We start from the raw sequence: 21760 nt of genomic DNA, 5'->3' as shown, positions 1-21760 counted from the left end.
CACATTTGCCTTTTCACTCTCTCTGCACTGTGCATGTAAACTGCCAAAACTCAAATGAAATCGCAATTTCTTTTGCATTTGAATTTCCAACGTCTACACGGACACCTGTCAATCAAGTGACAGGAGTTGAATGCGCAAAGTCTGAACTACTGAGGATGCAAGTCAGAAATCAGCATACTTTGTATTGAGAAACCCACGCAGACCTACGTCACCAGTCTATTTGCCTAATCTTCCCGGTGTTACGGTTTAACTAGTTACCGTGTTATCTGGTGACCAATTTCCTGGTTCAGGTCTCTGCTGCAGATGTGCTGAAACGACGGCAGCAGACTCTATGATTCTGAAAGCACAAACTGACACGATATTAAGTGTTTAATAAAGGCAGACTTGCTCATTGCATGATTCAGATATTCTTGTAAAGATTACAAGTTATTAATATGATCGCCCGTTTCGCGGCTGAAGTAAGTAGGATAAACACAAAATGAAGTCCATGTTGGCGCGGGTTTCGAACACGCGCTAAAAGAAGGAACGCTGCACCACGAGACGAGTCGCTAAGATCTACACAGAATCAGCTCCAGATCTCTCAATTCAAGACAGGACTCTCGGCGGCACATCATGCAGCTGCTGAATCAAGGAAATGTGACCGTGTTAACTTGTGACCTGTGTTTACATATTATGAAAATAAACCATAGCAGGCACTGACTACATTTTATGGTTCATGATGTTAAAGAATATTGCATAACGTCTCAGACAACTGTACATTTGTGGCTACTGTGGTTTAATTATAAACACTATCGATAACTCATATTTACCATAGTAAAACATGGTGCATTTTAGTATGATAGAAGATACAAAAATTCTTCCAGAACAGACTTGTATATGTGCATTCCCAGAAGAGATGAGAAATGGATTCGTGTTCAGCACCACAAAAAGAACATAAAGTGTCAATATCAGGAAACATCTTTTTTAATTAAAGCTTCACAGGATAGAAACGATGAAGTAATTTTTAAGACACATACTTAACCTTATTGGTTATTAAGTATTTAGATGACAAAGTCCACACTAATTAATTAATAATTTATTTATTACCGTCGACTGTGAGTGACATCACTTCCCAATGCAAACACGACCAATAAAATGGCCCCACCCCTGTCACTTGATTGACAGGTTTCTGTGTAGACGTCGGAAATTCAAATGCAAAAGGAATTGCGATTCCATTTGAGTTTAGGCAGTTTACATTCACAGTGCAGAGAGAGTGAAAAGGCAAATGTGGTAATTAATATTTCTATTTAAATATGACAGGCTCATAGCACATAAGATTAGGGAAACGCAATTGCAAACGGACTTGGCATTTCCATTTTAAATTTGGCAGACACTGTGCGTACGCATAAACGAAAATGCAAACGGTAATGCGCGATTTGCGTTTGGATTATGTCACATTTTATGCGTCCACAAATTGAAAACACAATTGCAAATACAATTTGCGATTCCTTTTGAATAATGTCCGCAATATCATTCCATAAACTTCACTGAGGTACAGCCATTTGTCATTGGGAATGTTTTCCATTGACACTGGTATGCTCATTTGTGTAAACACTGGGAAGTTCAATGAAGTTGTTCTCTTCCAATACACTCACTTCCAAGTTGGTGAGCACATAACTTTCCACTCATTTCTTTGAGTTCATGGTGCGTACCATCATGTCAATCTTTCTACCCTGGACATTTAACTGTCTTGCTAATGCATCAGTACAGAAGGTGGCAGAGCTGCTCAGGTCCAGACATTTAACTGTCTTGCTAATGCATCAGTACAGAAGGTGGCAGAGCTGCTCGGGTCCATAAAAGCATACACTTCCACACACTTATCACTCTTTATTTTGACAGGAACTATGGCAAGAACACAGTTGTCTCCGGATATTTTAGGATATTTTTCTGAGCACAGCTGACATGTGCTTCTTCTGTTACAGCTTAAGTGTCCTTTCACCAAGCATCCAAAGCAAAATCCACTCTTTCTTAAAAAGTCAAATGTGTCTTTATATGGCTTAGCAGCGAACTGGTAACATTGCTCCAAGGTATGGCCTTTCTCACAGAATGCACAAGGCTTTGTGTAGGCACTGGTGACTGATGTTCTGTTGGTTTTCAACATAGTCAATTATTTTTGAGCTTCACCAAACTGTTTGATGTCAATTACAAAACTGTTGCTTCTTTTTCACCTGCCAAAGCATCCAGATCTCCAAAAAGTGGGTTTAATATTACCTTTGCTTGATCAACAAACTTCACCAACTGAATGAACTTCTTCTGTTGTGCTCCTCATACTCATAAGCATGTGCTCTCCATGTTTTGAGATAATAATCCTCATGTTGGTAGGATTATCCAACTCATCCATATATTTAATATCCTCCATTACATAGCGACAAGTGACTAGGAACAATGAAAATGCACTTAAAGACTTTCCATCCTCTGACTTTATTTCAGGCCATTTGAATGTCTTTTGCATTAAGGCTGTTGCAATTTTCAGTTCATTTCCAAACTTCTCGTGCAAGAGTCTCACTGCTTCTGCGAAACCACGATCATCTGGCATATGCTAATAACTTTCTACAAGGTCTCTGGGCTCACCTCAAATATACTGCTCCAGGAAGTACAAGTTTTCAGCAATACCGTCGGCTCTGGAGTCGACAGCATCTTTGAATGCTTTCATAAAATACATAAACTCAAGTGGATCTCCATGAAACAAATGAACATCACGTTGAGGTAGACAAGACATCTGTTGATTCTTCACGAGCATTGCTCTGATATCTGTCTGACGTTTCATCACTCTTTGAAGTTCTGATGTATCATGGCCAGATACTTCATTGACTGGTGCTGACCATCCCTTAGCAGTAATTGTTTTCTTAGGTCTGAAGCTTACAGGCATACTTGAGTAAATTACTTCAGGATGTGATGACTTTTTGCCATGATTTGATGATAGACTATATTCATCATATTCATAATGCTCCTGTTTTGGAAAGCATACATCAGCTGCTTGGATAGCCCCATTTTGACTTGCACACTGTTGTTGTTCTTCACAATCTTGATACACTTTAATTTTGGCATTAGACATCGCAAGAGCCTTTTCTATTTGCAACATTTCCATTTCAGCCTTTAACTTTGCTTCTTGCATTTCCAACTCCTGCCTTTCCTTCAAAGGTGCTGCTTTAGCCAACAAAGCTGCTCTGTTAGCTTCTTCCTTAAGACAAGCTGAGGATGCTGTGGATATTGAGGATTTTTTGGAAACAGACATTGCGCTACTTCCTGACATATTCGAAGTGATCGTGTTGGATGACACCATTGACAGACTGTCCATTGGTGAGACTTCATTGTCACAAATTTGAGACAGCTTAATGCACTTCTTGGTTTCCTCAAACCACAACCAATTTTTTTGCAGCATATTAATTTAGGCTGATTGGCATCATGCTCTTCATCTTTTAAATACAGCAACACTAATGCATTACTTTCAACAAATTTTTCAAACAGCCGTTTGTAGACTCTAAATTGCTGGTTTTCAACATCATTCAAGTTGCAAACATTCTCCACAAGTAGTTAAATCTTGTTTAATTTTGCAGTTAATTGCCTCAACTTGCCTCTTCTGGCGCTCATCTTGCTGTGGAGCTTCTCTTCCAAACCCTTGTCAGTTGGCGCCCTCCTGCGTTCAGACCACGTAATAGCATCATCGTCGTTGTCTTTGTTGTCCGCCATTTGTGAAACTTAAAAGCATGGAAGTTCACTTATGAAGTTGCTTATTAACACTTCTTGCAAAGAAGATGATTGATCTTGCTTTATTTATTGAACACAATACGGCACGACTTTGTTTGTCCACAGCAAACGAGTCCTTCTGACTTCGCATGCACGATCTTCCTCTAGCGTGCTGTAAAGTGCGCACTTGCAATAATTCCTTTAGGCTTTAACAACAGAGAAAGCTATTGACTTACATAAACGGGACATGTGAGTTTCTTTTTGATTATACCACAAGTTTTGATGTGTATCTTCCTATCTTGCCTTCATCAAACAAAGTCCTTAGTTTCCTTCATCGTGCTTTATTCTTCCAAGTCAATAAAGAATCACACTTCTCACATATAGCATAACCCTCCTGCTTAGCGATATCTTCTCAACAACTTATTTGTAGAGATACTTTACTTGTGTTAGTCAATTTATGCTATATCAAATACAATTATGAAACGGTCAAAAGCTTTGTGTTCTTCCATTCGTCTAAACTTATTGCATGTGCGTCAATATCTTTTCAAATGAACTACAAAAAATGACGTAACTGAACATGCGCAGTAAGAACAAATATAAACCAAATAAATATATTCAACAGTAAATAACTTATTAACAAAAACAATATTTATATTAAATTTACATAATATATCATGTTAAAATATAAATTCAGAAATATGAAATATGGCTCTTACAAGCATGCTTGAGAGTAATTTTGCTTTTATATATTTATTTATGTCAGGGTTTGCTGTCACTTTGGTCTGGTTTATTCTTAGTGTGTCCTGTTTTTGTGTGGGTACATGGATTTATTTTGTGCTACTATGTGCAATGAGTTCCCCTGTCTATAAGTCTTGATACCCGCCCTCCTTGTTAACCCATTATTTGCTCTTCCAATCCCACCCCCCTTTTTCAATAGCGGTTGGCATCCAGCTAATTGTTACATTACTGCCACCTTCTGAGTGTGGATCAAACAGGGATTAATCACCTACTGTATACTAAAAACCTGTTTCTATTAGAAAGACTAACAGTTCCCTGACCTGCACTCTTTCAGTCATACTAAGGGCTTTGTTGGATCATTTGCTGCACCTGTCCTGCCTGGTTTGCTTCCCTATTTATCCCCATTTGCGTCCCTCACAGTGTTTCTTCTTCTGTGGTTGTTGTTTTATGGTCTTATGTTTAATGTTTAATGTTATGTTTAATTTATTATTAATAAAGAGTTCATTGTACCTTGCATTTGATTCCTTGTCTCGTCACTAACTCAATATCTGAAATTTCTGGGTCATTTAATAATGAAATTCAAATAATACCTACTGTACAGTAATTATACATGTGAGATATTCAATATTTTCATAATTCGTTATCGAATCTGGAATATGTAAAAAAGAATGCTCTAACTGCAAGCTGTAGCCCCCAGGGGGTTCAGGCAAAATGGCAATTAAAAAAAAACAGAGATACTTGGGAAAATATGCATAGTAATTTTTAAGCATTGAATGCATGGGCTGTGTAATACTCTAGCGCTGAAATTTGCTAAACTAAAGCAAGATGCACTTTTTATGTATGTATAATGGTTTATTTAAACAATGTAATAACTTTTCAAATGAATGTATTTCGTTCAGGTTGCCTGCCACCAAAGAATGAGTAGTGCTACACTGAGGGAAAAACTGCATTGGACACATAGAGTAGCATGTAATTAAAAACAGATGCTGTTTCAAAAAAGGGTATTTTTATAAAAATCTTAATGATCTTGCTATGCATTTTCTGTATTCGTGTCGTGTGGACTGCTTAAGTCCAAGTGTTGTTCTAGGGTATGTTTCCCAAAAGCAATGTCAGCTAACTATAGACACAAGTTTTGATGTTACTAGTTCCACAATTCAGCTTTCCCGAAACCAGAGTTCAAATGAACTACCGAATTTTCAAACAGCATTGCAAACTTAAGTGTTTTGAACTACAGGCGCCAGCCTGTGGTTAGAAGCGTGGTTCCTTGTTAGTAAGACATATGGACTTTAAGACACTGCACTTGGGCACAGTAAGCAAGGTGACACACAGTACATCCTGTATCATTCATTCCAGTTAAATATAGGCTATATGTTTTAAAATTCAAAATATTGGGGGAGATAGGGGAAGAGGGCCCCTCTAAGAACAATGTCCATATACTAATAAACTGCAACACAATTACACATGAGTTTATCATGTAGAGTATCAATATTATGCATCACCCAACATAATTTTATGGTAATCAAATGGAAACACAAAAGTCCTCATGAAATCAAAATGTAGGTTGCTTTGGCTTTAAAGGGATAGTTCACCAAAAATTTAACTTTTACGTTTATCTGCTCATCCCCAAGTAGAGGTGGGTAGAGTTACATTTACTTTGTTTACTTGAGTAAATTTATTCGGTATCTAATACTTTTGGAGTCTATTTAAAGATGGGTACTTTTACTCTTACTTAAGTAATTTTTCGGGGGGAAAATCTGTACTTTTACTTCGTTTCTGTGGGCGACGCTCCTCTCGTTACTTTATCTTAATGCAATAAAAGTTATAAATGCTTCAGTTTATTCCAAACGTGCCGTCTACTTTTCTCTGGGTAATGAGCGATGCTCATTCGCCAATGATTCATTCTTTTGAGTCAATTCTGTTCAAAGGCTTTATCAAAGGATTTGGCAAACCAGTGAATTGGTTCGTGAATCAATTTGAATGATTTGTTCGGTTCCCGTCGTGCGCGCTGAGCTTCTGAAGCGGTTCACTCAGAGTTGTATCCCTAACATCAAGAGCGCTGAAGAACTGGCTATGGATCTGCACTGAATTGAATGCAAATCTGTAAAGGCTATTGTTTGTTAGCGATGAAGATCTTTAGTCAATATTATAGATATATGGACAATATGTACAAAGATAATATTTAGATTTTTACAGATGGATCAAAGGATTTACAAACAGAGGCAATGGGATCTGCTGTATATATACCTAGACATCATGTGGGAGTAAACAAAAGAACATCTGACAGCTTAAGTGTGTATACAGTCGAGTTATATGCAGTATTACTAGCATTAAAATGGATTGAACAATCCGGATGGGACCACGTTGTAATATGTAGTGATTCTGTATCTGCCCTCATGAGTATAAAGTCTGGTGTGACTAGCAACCATCATGAATTACTTTATGAGATTCTATTTACAAACTCAATAATAAGTAGGCATGGGAAATACATTACATATTTGTGGGTTCCAGCACATATGGGCATCCAGGGAAATGAGAGAGTAAAAAGACTAAAAAGAAAATGTTGCGAGCTAAACAAAACTCTTCATGTTATAGGAAAACACCCAACAGGATTATGTGATGAATGTCAGGAGAAGGAAACAATTAATCTTTATATCATTTAAGAAATATGTACTAAAAAGACAAGAGTTCAAGAATCAGCTACAGGATATATTAGAATATAATGTTAAAAAATATAGTAACATATGGAAATAATGACCGAGGACGGAGATATATGTTTAATTTTCTAAGGAGAACTGGACTGGAAGGACGAGTTTAATTAAAATTTAGTAAGTTAGAGTGAGACAACAGATAGCAGTAATGCACTACTATGGATGCCAACTGCCTTAAAACTCCAACGAAGAAGAAGAAGAAGAAGAAGAAGAAGATGAAGATCTTTATTAGATGAACACCGCGTGTGCTGTCCACGGATCAACAGGTATAACTTAGGCTACATTCGATAACAGAACACAATACCACTATGGCATTAGTTTGTTGTACGTGTAACTTTTAACAAAAGGGAGCCAAGTTGAATGCAGCTTGAAAGCTGATTAATATCATGTGCTTCTTACACTCGCTCGCTGACTGAATACCTCTTTTTGGCGAATTCTCTCGTCAGAAACAACAAAGTGCAGATGTGTGTACGAATCTTTAATTAAGAAACTGTGTTAACAGTTTCAGTGATTTTAATGGGAGTTTCTGAGAGTGATTGAACTCTAGACTGTCAGTGAAAATGTTCTTTGAAAAAGTAAATGTTATTTGCTTTCTTTCTGTACAATGAAAGATTAGTAGCCGTTTTTATATCACATTAACATTCAATGTTAAATTCACATTTAATATAAAGTCAGTTGTATTAAAAATATGTTATGATTTGACACCCATATCTGTAACTTAAGTAAACAGACAGGTTTTTATGCATAGTTATTAGATTACATCATTAGGCTACTTTGACCATCGCATATTATCTAACATAATCTATGAAGGTGAGAATTGAGATATTTCATGATATAGTTCATGTGTCTGGGAATGTTTCTAATTAAAATGAAAAATAAAGAAATAATGCTTAATAATAATCTGCCAATATGTTGTTGTGGCTGCTGTGTGTCACATGATGGTCCCCCCACCCCGACTCATGCCCTCTCAAAAATATAGAGTGCATTACTCCCCTGCTTATACATTATATAAAATATTATTTTTACATTTAAGAAGCTGCCACAGAGTATGAAATAAATACCCTCCAAATCCCTGTTATCTCTGTTCCAGGAGGAATGCCTTTGCCTAGACACAATTAATATTGATATTTCCACAATATTTACGCTTGGAGAAATATATATTTGTATACATTTTGCAGAACAGACAGAAGATCCGTCAATGTGCATTCGGTTCGTTATGGTCAGATGTTCGGTAACTTAGTGGTCATGTGAGGAGTTTTCACTCTTCTCTGTGTCAGAGGTTATGTATACATATATAATACATACTTTAAAATATAATTTATTTCAGTGATGCAAATGAGCATTTTCGTCAGCTGTTTTCAGAGTTATGATACTTCAAAAAATTATTCTAATATATTGATTTATTACCAGTGCTGGAAACAGTTTTGATGCTTAATATTTTTTTTAGAAACAGTTTTCTGCATGCCCAGTCCTACAGTGCATTACGTTTACAAAACTGCCTTTGTTTTGTTAAGTATTTGAGTAAATTAAAACACAATACTTACATTTATATGTGAATTCCTCGGCTGCAACATAATTCTCACCCGCAATATTCTTTGAATATAAAAGACGTAAATTCCAAAACGGTGGGCGCATTACACAGCCTTCGTCATGTGGCAGTGATGCCATCAGCCTTCAAATGCGCCATTGAAGTGTGCACCATTCACTTTGGGACGCAGCCTTTGTCTTTTTTAGAGGAAATTTACTAGAAGGAAATCCTCTCTACATTATTTAAAGAAATTAATTTTATCTGGTCTGGAAGAGGTATCTTGGTTACCATAGTAACCAGGGGTCTGGGGGTCATTCACAGACGTCTCGGCACCAAGTCTGCTTGTTGGGTGAGGGGTGTTGGATTATTTGTTAAATATAATTAATAATTGTGTGTCTGATTGGTCCACACGCTACATACCAAATAAAACACCCTTTTGATGAGGTAACAATTAAGAAAGATAATGTAACAAACGTTTATAGATTGGGAAGTACAAGGCACTCATGACAGATATGCACACAATAATATCTATACCTGTGTATTTAAAGAGGGAAATTCATTTGGCGCTGTTCCTGTGTGTGCTTAACACCTGTCGCTTTGCATATATTTCTGGAGGATCTAGAGTTAGGTCGGTTGATCTCAACAGTTTATGTGACACCTTTATGATTCTGTGACAGTATTTGCCTGCTTCTGAAGAATGGGTAGTGTTGCATTGAGGGAAATATTACACTGCTCAAAAAAGCTTCCCTATGTATCATCACTTTAGGAGTCATGGGCTGTTTCTCAATATGTTTACAGTGTCCTGTGGACTTGTGAAACGTCAGCCTTCTTAAAGTGGAAGAGGTTGTTTTGGCCTCATTGCCATTGCTAAGAAACTGTTGACAAGTTTGAGTAAGTGCAAAACACTTAAGATATTATACTTTCAGTGCCCTGTAGTTGGTGACATCACACATTTTCAACACTCATTACAAATGTACTCAAGTTAAAGTGTGTATGTAAGTAAAGTACGGATGCCTATTCAAAAATGTAGTGAAGTAGAGAGTAAAGTCACAAGTTCTATTTTTACTACTTCCACAATTCAACCTTTCCTGAAACCATAGTTTTGCACGAACATTTGCAAACAGCATCACAATCTTACGTGGTTGCCACTACAGCTTTCGACCTGTGGTTAGAGCAATTTTTGTTAGTAAGACATCTGGATTTTAAGAGATCATGCTCTTGGGTACAATAAGCAAGCTAACATGTAGTACTTTTTGTTTCCTTCATTCCATTTAAAGCCATTACTTTTAACAGTTTATGCCATTACTTTTACTAAATTTATAAAATGTGCATCTAGACAGTGTAATTTTAATCAATTTACTCTAATGGGATGTTTCATAGTGACAAAAAAGTACAGAAGCATAGTTATAGAAAGAGGTGTTAGAAAGGGGATTACATTTACGTGATGTGATGACTTATGAAGCTTACAGTATAGTTCTGTATTGGCCAATATTATTGACACACTTAATTTTCCCTGAAAATCTTATGTTGATCCATTTTATGAAAATCATCTTCGGGTCAAAATGAGGGTTAATATTATTGTACGCATTCATTCAAGGGCTCATGCCACTAAAAGATAACGTTTTGGCCATTACCATTCTCGTCAGTCTTGGTTATTAGACAGAAGTAATTGGCTACCACTATAGATGGCTGCTCCTATGCTTGCTCATCCTAAAAGTACTTTTAATTAGCCCTCATAGATTTGTACACACTTGAATAAAGCAACATTATTTCTAGTCAGAAGTCACAACCACTACTATAGATAAAAGCAAACCAACATTACTTCCCTAATAGTAGTTTTGGTTTGGTCATGCCATGGTTTCCCCATGTACAAGATTCCCGACTTGATTTTTAGCTGTTAGACCCTTAGAGACAAGGTATGCTTTCACCTTGAGAACTTTATCTTTGATTCCAAATGCAATGACTTCAGTTTTTTCCTTGTTTAACTGAAGAAAGTTCTGGCAATTTAATTAATTAATTTCATCAGTGCTTTGGCAGAGGGAGTCAATGGGGATGTAGTCATTTGGAGATTAGGCTAGGTAAATCTGTGTATAATCAGCATAGCTGTGGTAGGCAATTGTGTTCTTGAAGCATATCCAGGCTAAACAAGAGTGGTGCAAGAATTGAGACTTGTGAGACCCCGCATTTCATGGATGTCCACTTAGACTTATGCTCTCTTATACTCACATAATAACCTCTCCCTTCTAAGTGTAATGAGATTAGGTGATTGACCAAAATGGGCTCATTTCAATTTTGATTTCTGCTACAGGTCTCAAAATAATTGGGACGGGGCATGTTTACCATGGTGTAGCATCTCCTTTTCTTTTCAAAACAGTTTGAAGACGTCTGGGCATTGAGGCTATGAGTTGCTGGAGTTTTGCTGTTGGAATTTGGTCCCATTCTTGCCTTATATAGATTTCCAGCTGCTGAAGAGTTCGTAGTCGTCTTTGACGTATTTTTCGTTTAATGATGTGCCAAATGTTCTCTATAGGTGAAAGATCTGGACTGCAGGCAGGCCAGGTTAGCACCCGGACTCTTCTACGACGAAGCCATGCTGTTGTTATAGCTGCAGTATGTGGTTTTGCATTGTCCTGCTGAAATAAACAAGGCCTTCCCTGAAATAGACGTTGTTTGGAGGGAAGCATATGTTGCTCTAAAACCTTTATATACCTTTCAGCATTCACAGAGCCTTCCAAAACATGCAAGCTGCCCATACCGTATGCACTTATGCACCCCCATACCATCAGAGATGCTGGCTTTTGAACTGAACGCTGATAACATGCTGGAAGGTCTCCCTCCTCTTTAGCCCGGAGGACACGGCGTCCGTGATTTCCAACAAGAATGTCAAATTTGGACTCGTCTGACCATAAAACACTATTCCACTTTGAAATAGTCCATTTTAAATGAGCCTTGGCCCACAGGACACGACGGCGCTTCTGGACCATGTTCACATATGGCTTCCTTTTTGCATGATAGAGCTTTAGTTGGCATCTGCTGATGGCACGGCGGAAAAGTATTCCTTGGCCCATTTAGTAATGTCATTGACACAATCATGCCGATGAGTGATGCAGTGTCGTTTGAGAGCCACGAAGACCACGGGCATCCAATAAAGGTCTCTGGCCTTGTCCCTTACGCACAGAGATTTCTCCAGTTTCTCTGAATCTTTTGATGATGTTATGCACTGTAGATGATGAGATTTGCAAAGCCTTTGCAATTTGACGTTGAGGAACATTGTTTTTAAAGTTTTCCACAATTTTTTTACGCAGTCTTTTACAGATTGGAGAGCCTCTGCCCATCTTTACTTCTGAGATACTCTGCTTCTCTAAGACAAAGCTTTTATAGCTAATCATGTTACAGACCTGATATCAATTAACTTAATTAATCACTAGATGTTCTCCCAGCTGAATCTTTTCAAAACTGCTTGCTTTTTTAGCCTTTTGCTGCCCCCGTGCCAACTTTTTTGAGACCTGTAGCAGGCATTAAATTTTAAATGAGCTAATTAAGTGGATAAAAGTGTAAAATTTCTCAGTTAAAACATTTGCTACATTATCTATGTTCTATTGTGAATAAAATATTGGCTCATGTGATTTGAAATTCCTTTAGTTTTCATTTTATTAAAATTTAAAAAACTTCCCAACTTTTCCGGAATTCGGGTTGTATACTATCTTATACTATATCGGATTTGCTGCGTTGCTGCTGTCTTCCGCTTTGCGCTGCAGACGTTTTACTCTCATTCCTGCAGTCCTGCTGTGTGTACTGTCATGCAGACGCCACCACCATTGTTGTTGAATGGGGACTGTTTGTCTGGTTCCGATTGTGTGTGGTGGCTGCTTTCTGTCTGTGTCAGCATGGAGAATACTACGATGTCGTTTTATTGAGAGAAAATAATAGTTTTGTTTCGTTTTCTTGTTTATACTTTTGTGGGAGTAAAGTTTGTTTTGTCTTGTTTGATTCTTCTTTTGGTTATTTTGTGTGTGTGTATGTATATGTATATGTGGGGAGTGGGGCGGGGCCGAGGGACGTGGGAACAAGGAGGGAGGCCGGCAATGATTGGGAAATCAGTGACACCTGCGACCCACTGCCAGTCTCGAGTCCCACGTAGGAGATGGAAGGATATAAAACTGGAGCGACGACAGTGAAGGACGAGAAAGGACCAGGCCTGGGCGTTTAGTTGTGGACGGCTGGTGCGCTGTTTTGTGTTTATTTTGTTATTATTAAAATGTCGTTTGATTGTCCGCCGGTTCCCGCCTCCTTCTTCCGGATGAATACGAAGGTTAATTCATTACAGTGGTGCCGAAGCCCGGGAGAAGGAGGGACGCGCTGCTGAAGATCCCTCGCCGCTGTGGGGAATCCGCGGTGCCACAGAGCAGGCGTGGAGGATGCCGCCATGGACACTCGAGGCGGTGGGCTGGATCGAGTTGCCGGGGACGGGCGAGCTCGCTGCCGACCGCCCGCTATCTGGAGGGGCGGCTGCCGTCCGTGAGGGAGCGGAGGAATCGGCGCCGTTCGCCAGAGAGCCGGAGCCTGCTGCCGTCCGCCTGAACGGGGAGGAGCAGGGAACGGGGGACTCCTGCCGGCTGCCCAAAACCGGAGGAGCCGTCGCCGTCCACCGGGCGGCGGAGGAGTGTCGTGCCGTCCGCCGAGGGCTGTCCAGTGCCACCGCCAGGCACAGCAGAGGAGATCGCCCAGCCGGTGGAGGGCCGAGCAGCAGTGCGTCTGGGAACCGGAATTTTTTTTTTCTCTCTCCCCTCTCTCGTCTCTGTCGCTCCTCCTTCCATCTCCTTTTCTCTCGCCTCGTCTGTCCTACCCCCAGGTTCCCGCAGGTCCCCGTGAGCGGTCCCCCCTGGAGGGAGGGGGGGGGGGAGTAGAGCACAGTCTCAAGGGTACCCCCTTGCCTGCGAGGGGCAATGGGGGTATGTGGCGAGTGGGGCGGGGCCGAGGGACGTGGGAACAAGGAGGGAGGCCGGCAATGATTGGGAAATCAGTGACACCTGCGACCCACTGCCGGTCTCGAGTCCCACGTAGGAGATGGAAGGATATAAAACTGGAGCGACGACAGTGAAGGACGAGAGAGGACCAGGCCTGGGCGTTTAGTTGTGTTTTGATTTTTATTTGAGTTCTGTTTTGTGTTTATTTTGTTATTATTACAATGTCGTTTGATTGTCCGCCGGTTCCCGCCTCCTTCTTAAACTTTTTGTTTGGAGTTGCTTCATCAGTCATTATCATTTTTTTATATTGTATGTGGAGCTAATTGTGTTTAATTGTGATTTTGTTATAGTTTATTTATTATTTTTTGTTTGTCTGCAGGAGCTGGGGGTCCCACGGGTGAACGGATCTTCCCTCTTGTGGTGGTGGTTCTTCTTTATTGTGTGCTGTGTATCACTTCAAGTGTGTGGTAGTGTGATCTGAGTGCACTTTGCTGTGTGTGCGTGGAAGTGTGCCCTTGTAAGACCAGACTCCATTTTGTTCCTGCCGATGGGAGCCTCAGCCCTGCTGATATTTACTTTATTTGGTTGTCATATTTAAAATTTATTTTTCCGTCATTGCCCACATTCATTCTTGTAATTTCGTTTTCCTCAATTTAAAGTGGGGTCTCATGCTGTTATTCTGACATTTTAGTGTCTATTTTAAAACCATTCTTGCATTAATAAATATTTGTGTTTTGATACTTCACCCACGTCTCCTGCTCACTTCTATGGGGGAACCGAACCTGTGTGCTTAATGCACTCCATTTTGGGGTTTTGAGCATTGTTCCCTAGAGTTTATTTCTAGGGTGGCGGATTTCTTTACTGGTAAAACATTGGTTTCACAATTGTACCGCTACGTCACATTCTGGCGCAGTCGGCAGGATCCCCTCTTATTTAGTGCAGAGATGTGGGTTTTGGTTTGTTTGAGTGTTTGTACTGTTCTTTTTCTTGTGTTTTTTTTTTTTTTTTGGAACCAAACTGTAGCAGTCCCTTTCTGTGGTGGACCGGCACAAGTAAAATTCAGTTTACATATTCATGGTAAGTGCTTGCGCAATTGCAGTTATGGAGGATGAAATGCGTGAGCTAAGAGATTTGGTGCCTCAATTAAAGTCATATAATGAACGACTGAGACAAGAGCAAGTGTCTGTTGCACAGCCGGGCCCATCTAATATTTCTATTCCTGTAGTTCTGGCTCCCCCACTCATTGATGCCGGTGCATCGACTGCGGAACGGTTTGTATTTGTTCCTCGAGATTGTAAATGCCCAAAGTTTAGTGGTCTGTTGGGCATTAGCATAGCTTTGGTAGAGTTTCCGTTGGCCCTGATGAGTCTTCTGGAGAAAGTTAAAAATCAATCCCCTCATGGCATCCCTAATGGTGAAATTTTGATAAGAGATCAGTTTGTCGAATATTTTAATGATTGTGCCCTTCGACGTGAACTGAAGCAGTGCAACGTCAACCTACTGTCACGTTATTTGATGTTCGCAGTGAAGCCCTTCGTTGGGAAAAAGAGGGTATGCCTGAGGGGGGCGCGTGGTCGAACTCAGTCTGTTCCATCTGCTTATGGTATTCAATATGGGGTACAGGGACATCAGAACCTTAGTGGTGGCAATCGTAGTGGTGGTTCAGCAGTGTCAAAATGAGTGAACTTCGGGACATGCTGCGGAAGCAGCAACAACAATTAAATCAGTTAACTCAAAGTATGGCTCAGCTTCAAAATCCTCAGTCACATCTACGACCATCTAGGGCAAATTTAATTTGCAGAAGGTGTCAGAAACCTGGCCATTTTGCTAGAGATTGCGACGGGGAGCGGATGCTCGACTCGTCTCCTGTGAATTTTGGCTTTAATGAGGGGTGAGCAGTCATCGTCCGTGCAGCCGTCGGAAAACTAGTTCCCACCGAGTTACAGGGCCGCAACTTGGTTCGGAAAAGGATAGGCTCAAATGTCACTGGTATTGATTTTATGTCACGTTTTATGTCTTCTTGTCCACAGCTCGTTGTATCTATGGGTGGGGTTCAGGTACCTTGCCTGGTGGACACTGGTTCAATGGTGTCCACTATGACAGAGACTTGCTTTATGACCAGTTTTGGGTTGTGGGGTCAGGAACAGCTTAGATCGTGTAATTGGCAACAGCTTCAAGCTGCAAACGGCCTTGCGATTCCCTTTATTGGTTATTTGGAATTGGATGTGGAGCTTTGTGGGCGAGTAGTTTTAGGCTGTGGCGTGTTGGTGGTCAGAGATCCTCCTGGTGGTGTGTGTGCACAAGTTCCTGGGGTGTTAGGCATGAACGTCCTCAGCCGCTGCTACAGGGAGCTCTTTGGCCAGCATGGTACAGCTCTTTTCAATTTACCGGTGGTGTCACAGCCCCCCAGTTTTGTTTTGCAGGCATTACAACATTGCCACCAGGTTGACGCTCAGCCAGCTGTGGGTTGTGAGGGGCGAGTCAAAGTGCGTGGACGTCAGGCATGTCGCATCACGGGTGGCACCATGAAGTTTGTTGCTGCAACCTGTTCTGTGCAATATTCGAGTGGTACTGTATTGTTTGAACCACCTACTTCTGGTCTACCGGCAGGTTTGTTGGCCTCCCCTGCTCTTCTGAGGGTGGACAGAGGTACTGTCTATGTGCCAATAGTAAATGTTGGTACTATAGACGTAGTGCTGTATGCTAGCACCGTTATTGGCACTGTGAACCAGGTGGATGTAGTTAGTTTACCCCCAGAAGTTGCAGAAGTTAAGACCATTATGGCTAAGGTGAGTACACAGGTTGTGCAGGGTTCTCCAATGGTACAGGAACAGATAGCCGCGTTAGATCTATCGGTATTGTCAGAAGAAGAACAGGGTAAGGTCAGAGTATTGTTGGAGAAGTATTTACCCGTGTTCTCTACACACGATGGGGACTTGGGATGCACAAACCTGATTTCCCACGACATCCCCTTGTTGGATGACATCCCTGTCAGGCAGCGGTTCAGGCGCATTCCTCCATCGGAGTATGATGTGGTAAAGGCACATATCAATCAGTTATTGGAATCCCAGGTAATAAGAGAGAGTTGCAGTCCTTATGCTTCACCCATTGTGTTGGTCAAAAAGAAGGACGTAGTCTGCATATGTGTGTAGACTACCGTCACTTAAATTCAAAAACTAGGAAAGATGCGTTCCCTCTACCACATATTGAGGAGACTTTGGATTCGCTGGCTGGGGCCCATTGGTTTTCTACCATGGACCTGGCCAGCGGGTACAATCAAGTACCTGTAGCTGAGGGGGGCAAATCCAAGACTGCTTTTTGCACCCCATTTGGCCTCTTCGAGTGGAACAGAATGCCTTTTGGGTTATGCAACCCTCCAAGCACCTTCCAACGTTTGATGGAACGGTTGTTTGGGGATCAGCAGTGCCAGTCCCTTCTCCTGTATATCGATGATATAATTGTCTTTTCCTCCTCAATAGACTAACATCTTGCTCGGATGGAGGTTGTCTTGAGCCGCTTGCAGAGAGAAGGCCTGAAGGCCATATTGTCCAAGTGTGCCTTCTTTCAAAAGAAAGTCCATTATTTAGGGCATGTCATCTCTTCTGAGGGTGTTTCAACTGACCCAAATAAAGTGGATGCAGTTGCACAATGGCCTCGGCCTACTAATGTCTCAGAGTTGCGCTCCTTTTTGGGGTTCGCTAGCTACTACCGGCGCTTTGTGGAGGGGTTTGCCAAATTGGCTGCTCCTCTTCACGGGTTGGTGGCTCAGCTGGCAAACCCAAAACATGTAAAGCACAGTGCTCAGGAGTTTGCTGAAGCCTGGTCGGCGGATGGGTTTTTATGGGTTGAAGGGTAAATTGACCACAGCCCCAGTGCTTGCCTATGCTGACTTCTCACTACCATTTATTTTAGAGGTAGATGCTAGTCATGGGGGACTAGGGGCAGTCCTTTCACAGGAGCAGCAAGGTAGGGTCCGCCCTATAGCGTATGGCACTCGCAGTCTTAGGGCCACTGAGCGCAATACATCTAACTACAGTTCTATGAAACTGGAGTTTTTAGCGCTCAAGTGGGCCATGACTGAAAAATTTAGGGAGTACTTGCTGGGCCATAAATGTGTGGTATTTACCGATAACAACCCCCTTAGCTACCTGACTTCCGCAAAGTTGGGCGCCATGGAGCAGCGTTGGGCTGCCCAAGTGGCAGCGTTTGACTTCGAAGTTAAATATAGGCCAGGGAAAAGCAATCGTAATGCTGATGCCTTGTCACGACAAAAGTTTTGGGGTACAGGAATAGTGCAAGAGATGTCTGCGGACATTGCCCGCTGGTGCCAGGAGTGCGAGCGGTGCCAGTGTGCAAAAGGTGTCCCCACTGCCCCTCGTAACTTTATGGGACACTTGTTAGCTGCCTGTCTGTAGTAAGTTCGTGGGAGGAAAGGAAGAGGACAAAGGGGTTGGCTGGACTGCTGACGTATTTATTAACTCAAAAATAACTTAAACTTCACAAACACCAAATGGTGACATTTACTCTGACATCAACACAGACACATTCGCACAACGCTTCCGGTTTACTCGTTTCCGGTTCACGTCAGCAGTCCGTCTCTCTCTCCACTGCTTCTGTCTCTCCTGGCGTTTTATACTCTCTCCGCGCCAATTACTGAAACAAGAAACAGGTGTTGATAGTTTTTGCCCAAACCACTCACTTACCGCTCGTCTCCTGATTCTCTCTCCCGCTGCAGACTTCGCTAAACCACGCCCCCTGTCTGACGCGTCTGTCTGCAACAGAAAAGGGAGAGAAAAATAAGGAGAGAGTAACAACGGCCCGCCACACAGAGCAGCCTTGACCTGGGTAAAGGCCTACTGACACGGCTCCGTCCACTGGACCATATCTGGCACCTCGTTTTTAGTAAGGTCAGTCAAAGTGCTGGTGAGGTCCGAATAATTAGGAATAAACCGTCTATAATATCCCGCCAGCCCCAAGAACTGCCTTACCTCCTTTTTGGTCTTGGGACGTGGGCAGGTCAAATAGCGGCTGTCTTATCAATTTGGGGACGCACCTGTCCATGCCATGAAAGATCTCCGACTTGTCGTGTGACCTCAAACCGTCCCTGCCACTTAGCCATTAACTTAGAGCTTGACGTTGGGAGTAATACAAGTACTTTCTCTCCCGGTGCAAATTTGCGTAATCTAGTTCCCCTATTATACAGCTGGCTCTGGCAGTCCTGGGTAACAAATTCTCCATTGATAGCCGCCCCAACGTGTGGAGTTTCGTTCTCAAGTCCAGCACATACTGAATTTCGTTTTTTTTTTTGCCCTGAGATGGTCCCTCCTCCCAAGTTTCTCTCAGTTCATCCAGCACCCCTCGGGGCTGGCGTCCATAGAGAAGCTCAAAGGGGGAAAAGCCCGTGGAGGCTTGTGGGACCTCTCGGACAGCAAATAACAAGGGCTCTAGCCATCTATCCTAATTTTTGGCGTCTTCATGAACGAACTTACGGATCATGGATTTAAGTGTGTGATTAAACCGTTCGACCAGGCCATCGGTTTGTGGGTGATAGATGCTAGTTCGAATCGATTTAATTGCCAATAATCCGTACAGTTCGCGTAGCGTACGTGACATAAACGCCGTGCCCTGATTGGTGAGGTTTTCTTTCGGAACCCCCACCCGGGAGATGAGACGAAACATTTAGCGGAAATGTTGCGGAGGGCCACTGCTTCAGGATATCGTGTTGCATAATCAACTATGACTAATGCAAAGCGATGTCCTCGTGCCGATCGCTCTAATGGCCCGATGAGGTCCATACCAATTCTGTCGAAGGGGACCTGCATTAAGGGAAGAGGGCGCAAAGGCGCTTTTGGGGCGGCTGGTGGGTTCACAAACTGACATTCCGGACAAGACGCGCACCGCCTGCGCACGTTGCCATGAATGCCCGGCCAAAAGAAACGGGTCATGAGGCGATTCAGTGTTGCTGCCTGTCCCAAATGGCCCACCATAGGATTAGAATGAGCCGCATGGAAAAGCATTTCCCTGCGGCTCTTTGGAATTAACAACTGGGTTGTATTCATTTATGTCCGAGCGTCTTGGGTCACTAGATACAACCGATCTTTTAAAATGGCAAAATACGGATAGGGGAGCGGGAGGGCCGGTTGGAGAGGCTGGCCATCGATGGAGCGGACCTGTTGAAACGCATGTTTTAATGTCTCATCCTGAGACTGCTCCAGAGGAAAGTCAATACGCTCCAAGAGAATCAGTCTCCTGATTTCGTTCGGTTCCTCTGAAGCAGAACCCAGCGGTCCTAGCTCAGTTTCTCCGACCTGTACCCATGCGGTCTCCTTCCGTGCCTTATTTCCCCAAGAGGCATCCGCACATAACGACCCCAATAAAACCGTAAACGCGGGCCAATTCGTTCCCAAAATGATCGGATGCCGGGGGTGGGGACTAACCACCACCTTTACACTATGCTTTTGTCCCCGGAATTGATTAACAATTGGGACAACCGGATACTCCACCACATCCCCGTGTCAGGCTTTTTTTTTTTTTTTTTGATGGAATGAGGTTTGGTTACATCCTGAATCCACCAAGGCCGGATATGTACCCCCCTTGATACTCACAGGTATTTGGTACTCGCCAGCCTGACCAGGGGTGACCTGTGGGATGTCTGGGACCCGGATCATCGTCCCCACCTCCATCACTGGACACCTGTCCACGAAATGCTCCGGGTCCGCGCAACGCCAACAGGCCAGCCCAGACCTTCCCTGGATTGGAGAATTGGCGCGGAGAGAGCGGAGAAACGGAAGCAATGTCCCCTCTGGCAGCCATAAGCCCTGCCCCCCTGGGCGGGGCCCTTGGATTCACAAAGTGCCCTTGGTCAATCCCGGGGCGGGACACGAGGAGGGCCGGGTGGACGGGACCTAGGGAGGGGGACAGGTCGAGAGAGAGATGGGGAGGAGAGAGAGGGAGAGAGATTTTAGTGGTTCGCCGACCCCTGGGCACGCCACCATGTGGTCCTCTGCTAGATGGATGGCCGAGTCCAGCGACGTGGGACGGTGGCACTGGACCCACTCGGCGGTCTTCTTCAGGAGCCGAGCGATGAATTGCTCCAGCACCACGAGGTCGATGACATGCTCCACGTCACTTCCCTCGGCCAGTAGCCACTTGGGGCAGGAGTCCCAGAGCTGCTGGGCCATCACGAAGGGCCGACCGGATTCCCCCAGGTCCAGGGAACGGAATCGCTGGCGGTGCTGCTCTGGGGTCCGGCCGACCCGTTGAATGATGGCCCTCTTTAGGTCGTCGAAGACTAGGAGGTTCGCCACTGGTAGCTGTTGTGCTGCCACCTGGGACTCGCCCGAGAGCAGGGGGATGAGTCGGACTGGCCATTGGTCGCGGGGCCAGCCGCACGCTTCCGCGGATTTCTCGAACAGTTCTAGGAATACGTCTGGGTGATCTTGCGGTCCCATCTTGTGGAGGGGTAAATGAGTGGGAACCGCGGGCAGTCCCGTGGCCTCGGCGCAAACCTTCTGGTCGATCCAGCTCCGCAACCTCTCGTGGTCCTCCACGGGCCTGGTGTTGCTCTTGATGTAGGGCTGCGAGGGATGAAATAACATCCGCAAATGGCGTAGAGGAAGGACTCTGCATAGCGGCGGGACTCCTTCTTCCTTTCCCGGGTTTCGGCACCAGTGTAGTAAGTTCGTGGGAGGAAAGGAAGAGGACAAAGGGGTCGGCTAGACTGCTGACGTATTTATTATCTCAAAAATAACTTAAACTTCACAAACACCAAATGGTGACTTTTATTCTGACATCAACACAGACACGTTTGCACAACACTTCCGGTTTACTCGTTCCGGTTCCCGTTTCCGGTTCACGTCAGCAGTCCGTCTCTCTCTCCACTGCTTCTGTCTCTCCTGGCGTTTTATACTCTCTCCGCGCCAATTACTGAAACGAGAAACAGGTGTTGATAGTTTTTGCACAAACCACTCACTTACCGCTCGTCTCCTGATTCTCTCTCCTGCTGCAGACTTTGCTAAACCACGCCCCCCCTGCCACACTGTCCTAATGAAGTTTTGGCTTTGGACTTCACTGTGCTAGAGCCCTCAAGGTCC

Source organism: Carassius carassius, chromosome 48 (genome assembly GCF_963082965.1).
Source record: "Carassius carassius chromosome 48, fCarCar2.1, whole genome shotgun sequence".
Taxonomy (NCBI): Eukaryota; Metazoa; Chordata; class Actinopteri; order Cypriniformes; family Cyprinidae; genus Carassius; species Carassius carassius.
The sequence above is the reverse complement of the archived record's forward strand: the minus strand, read 5'-3'. Positions refer to the sequence as shown.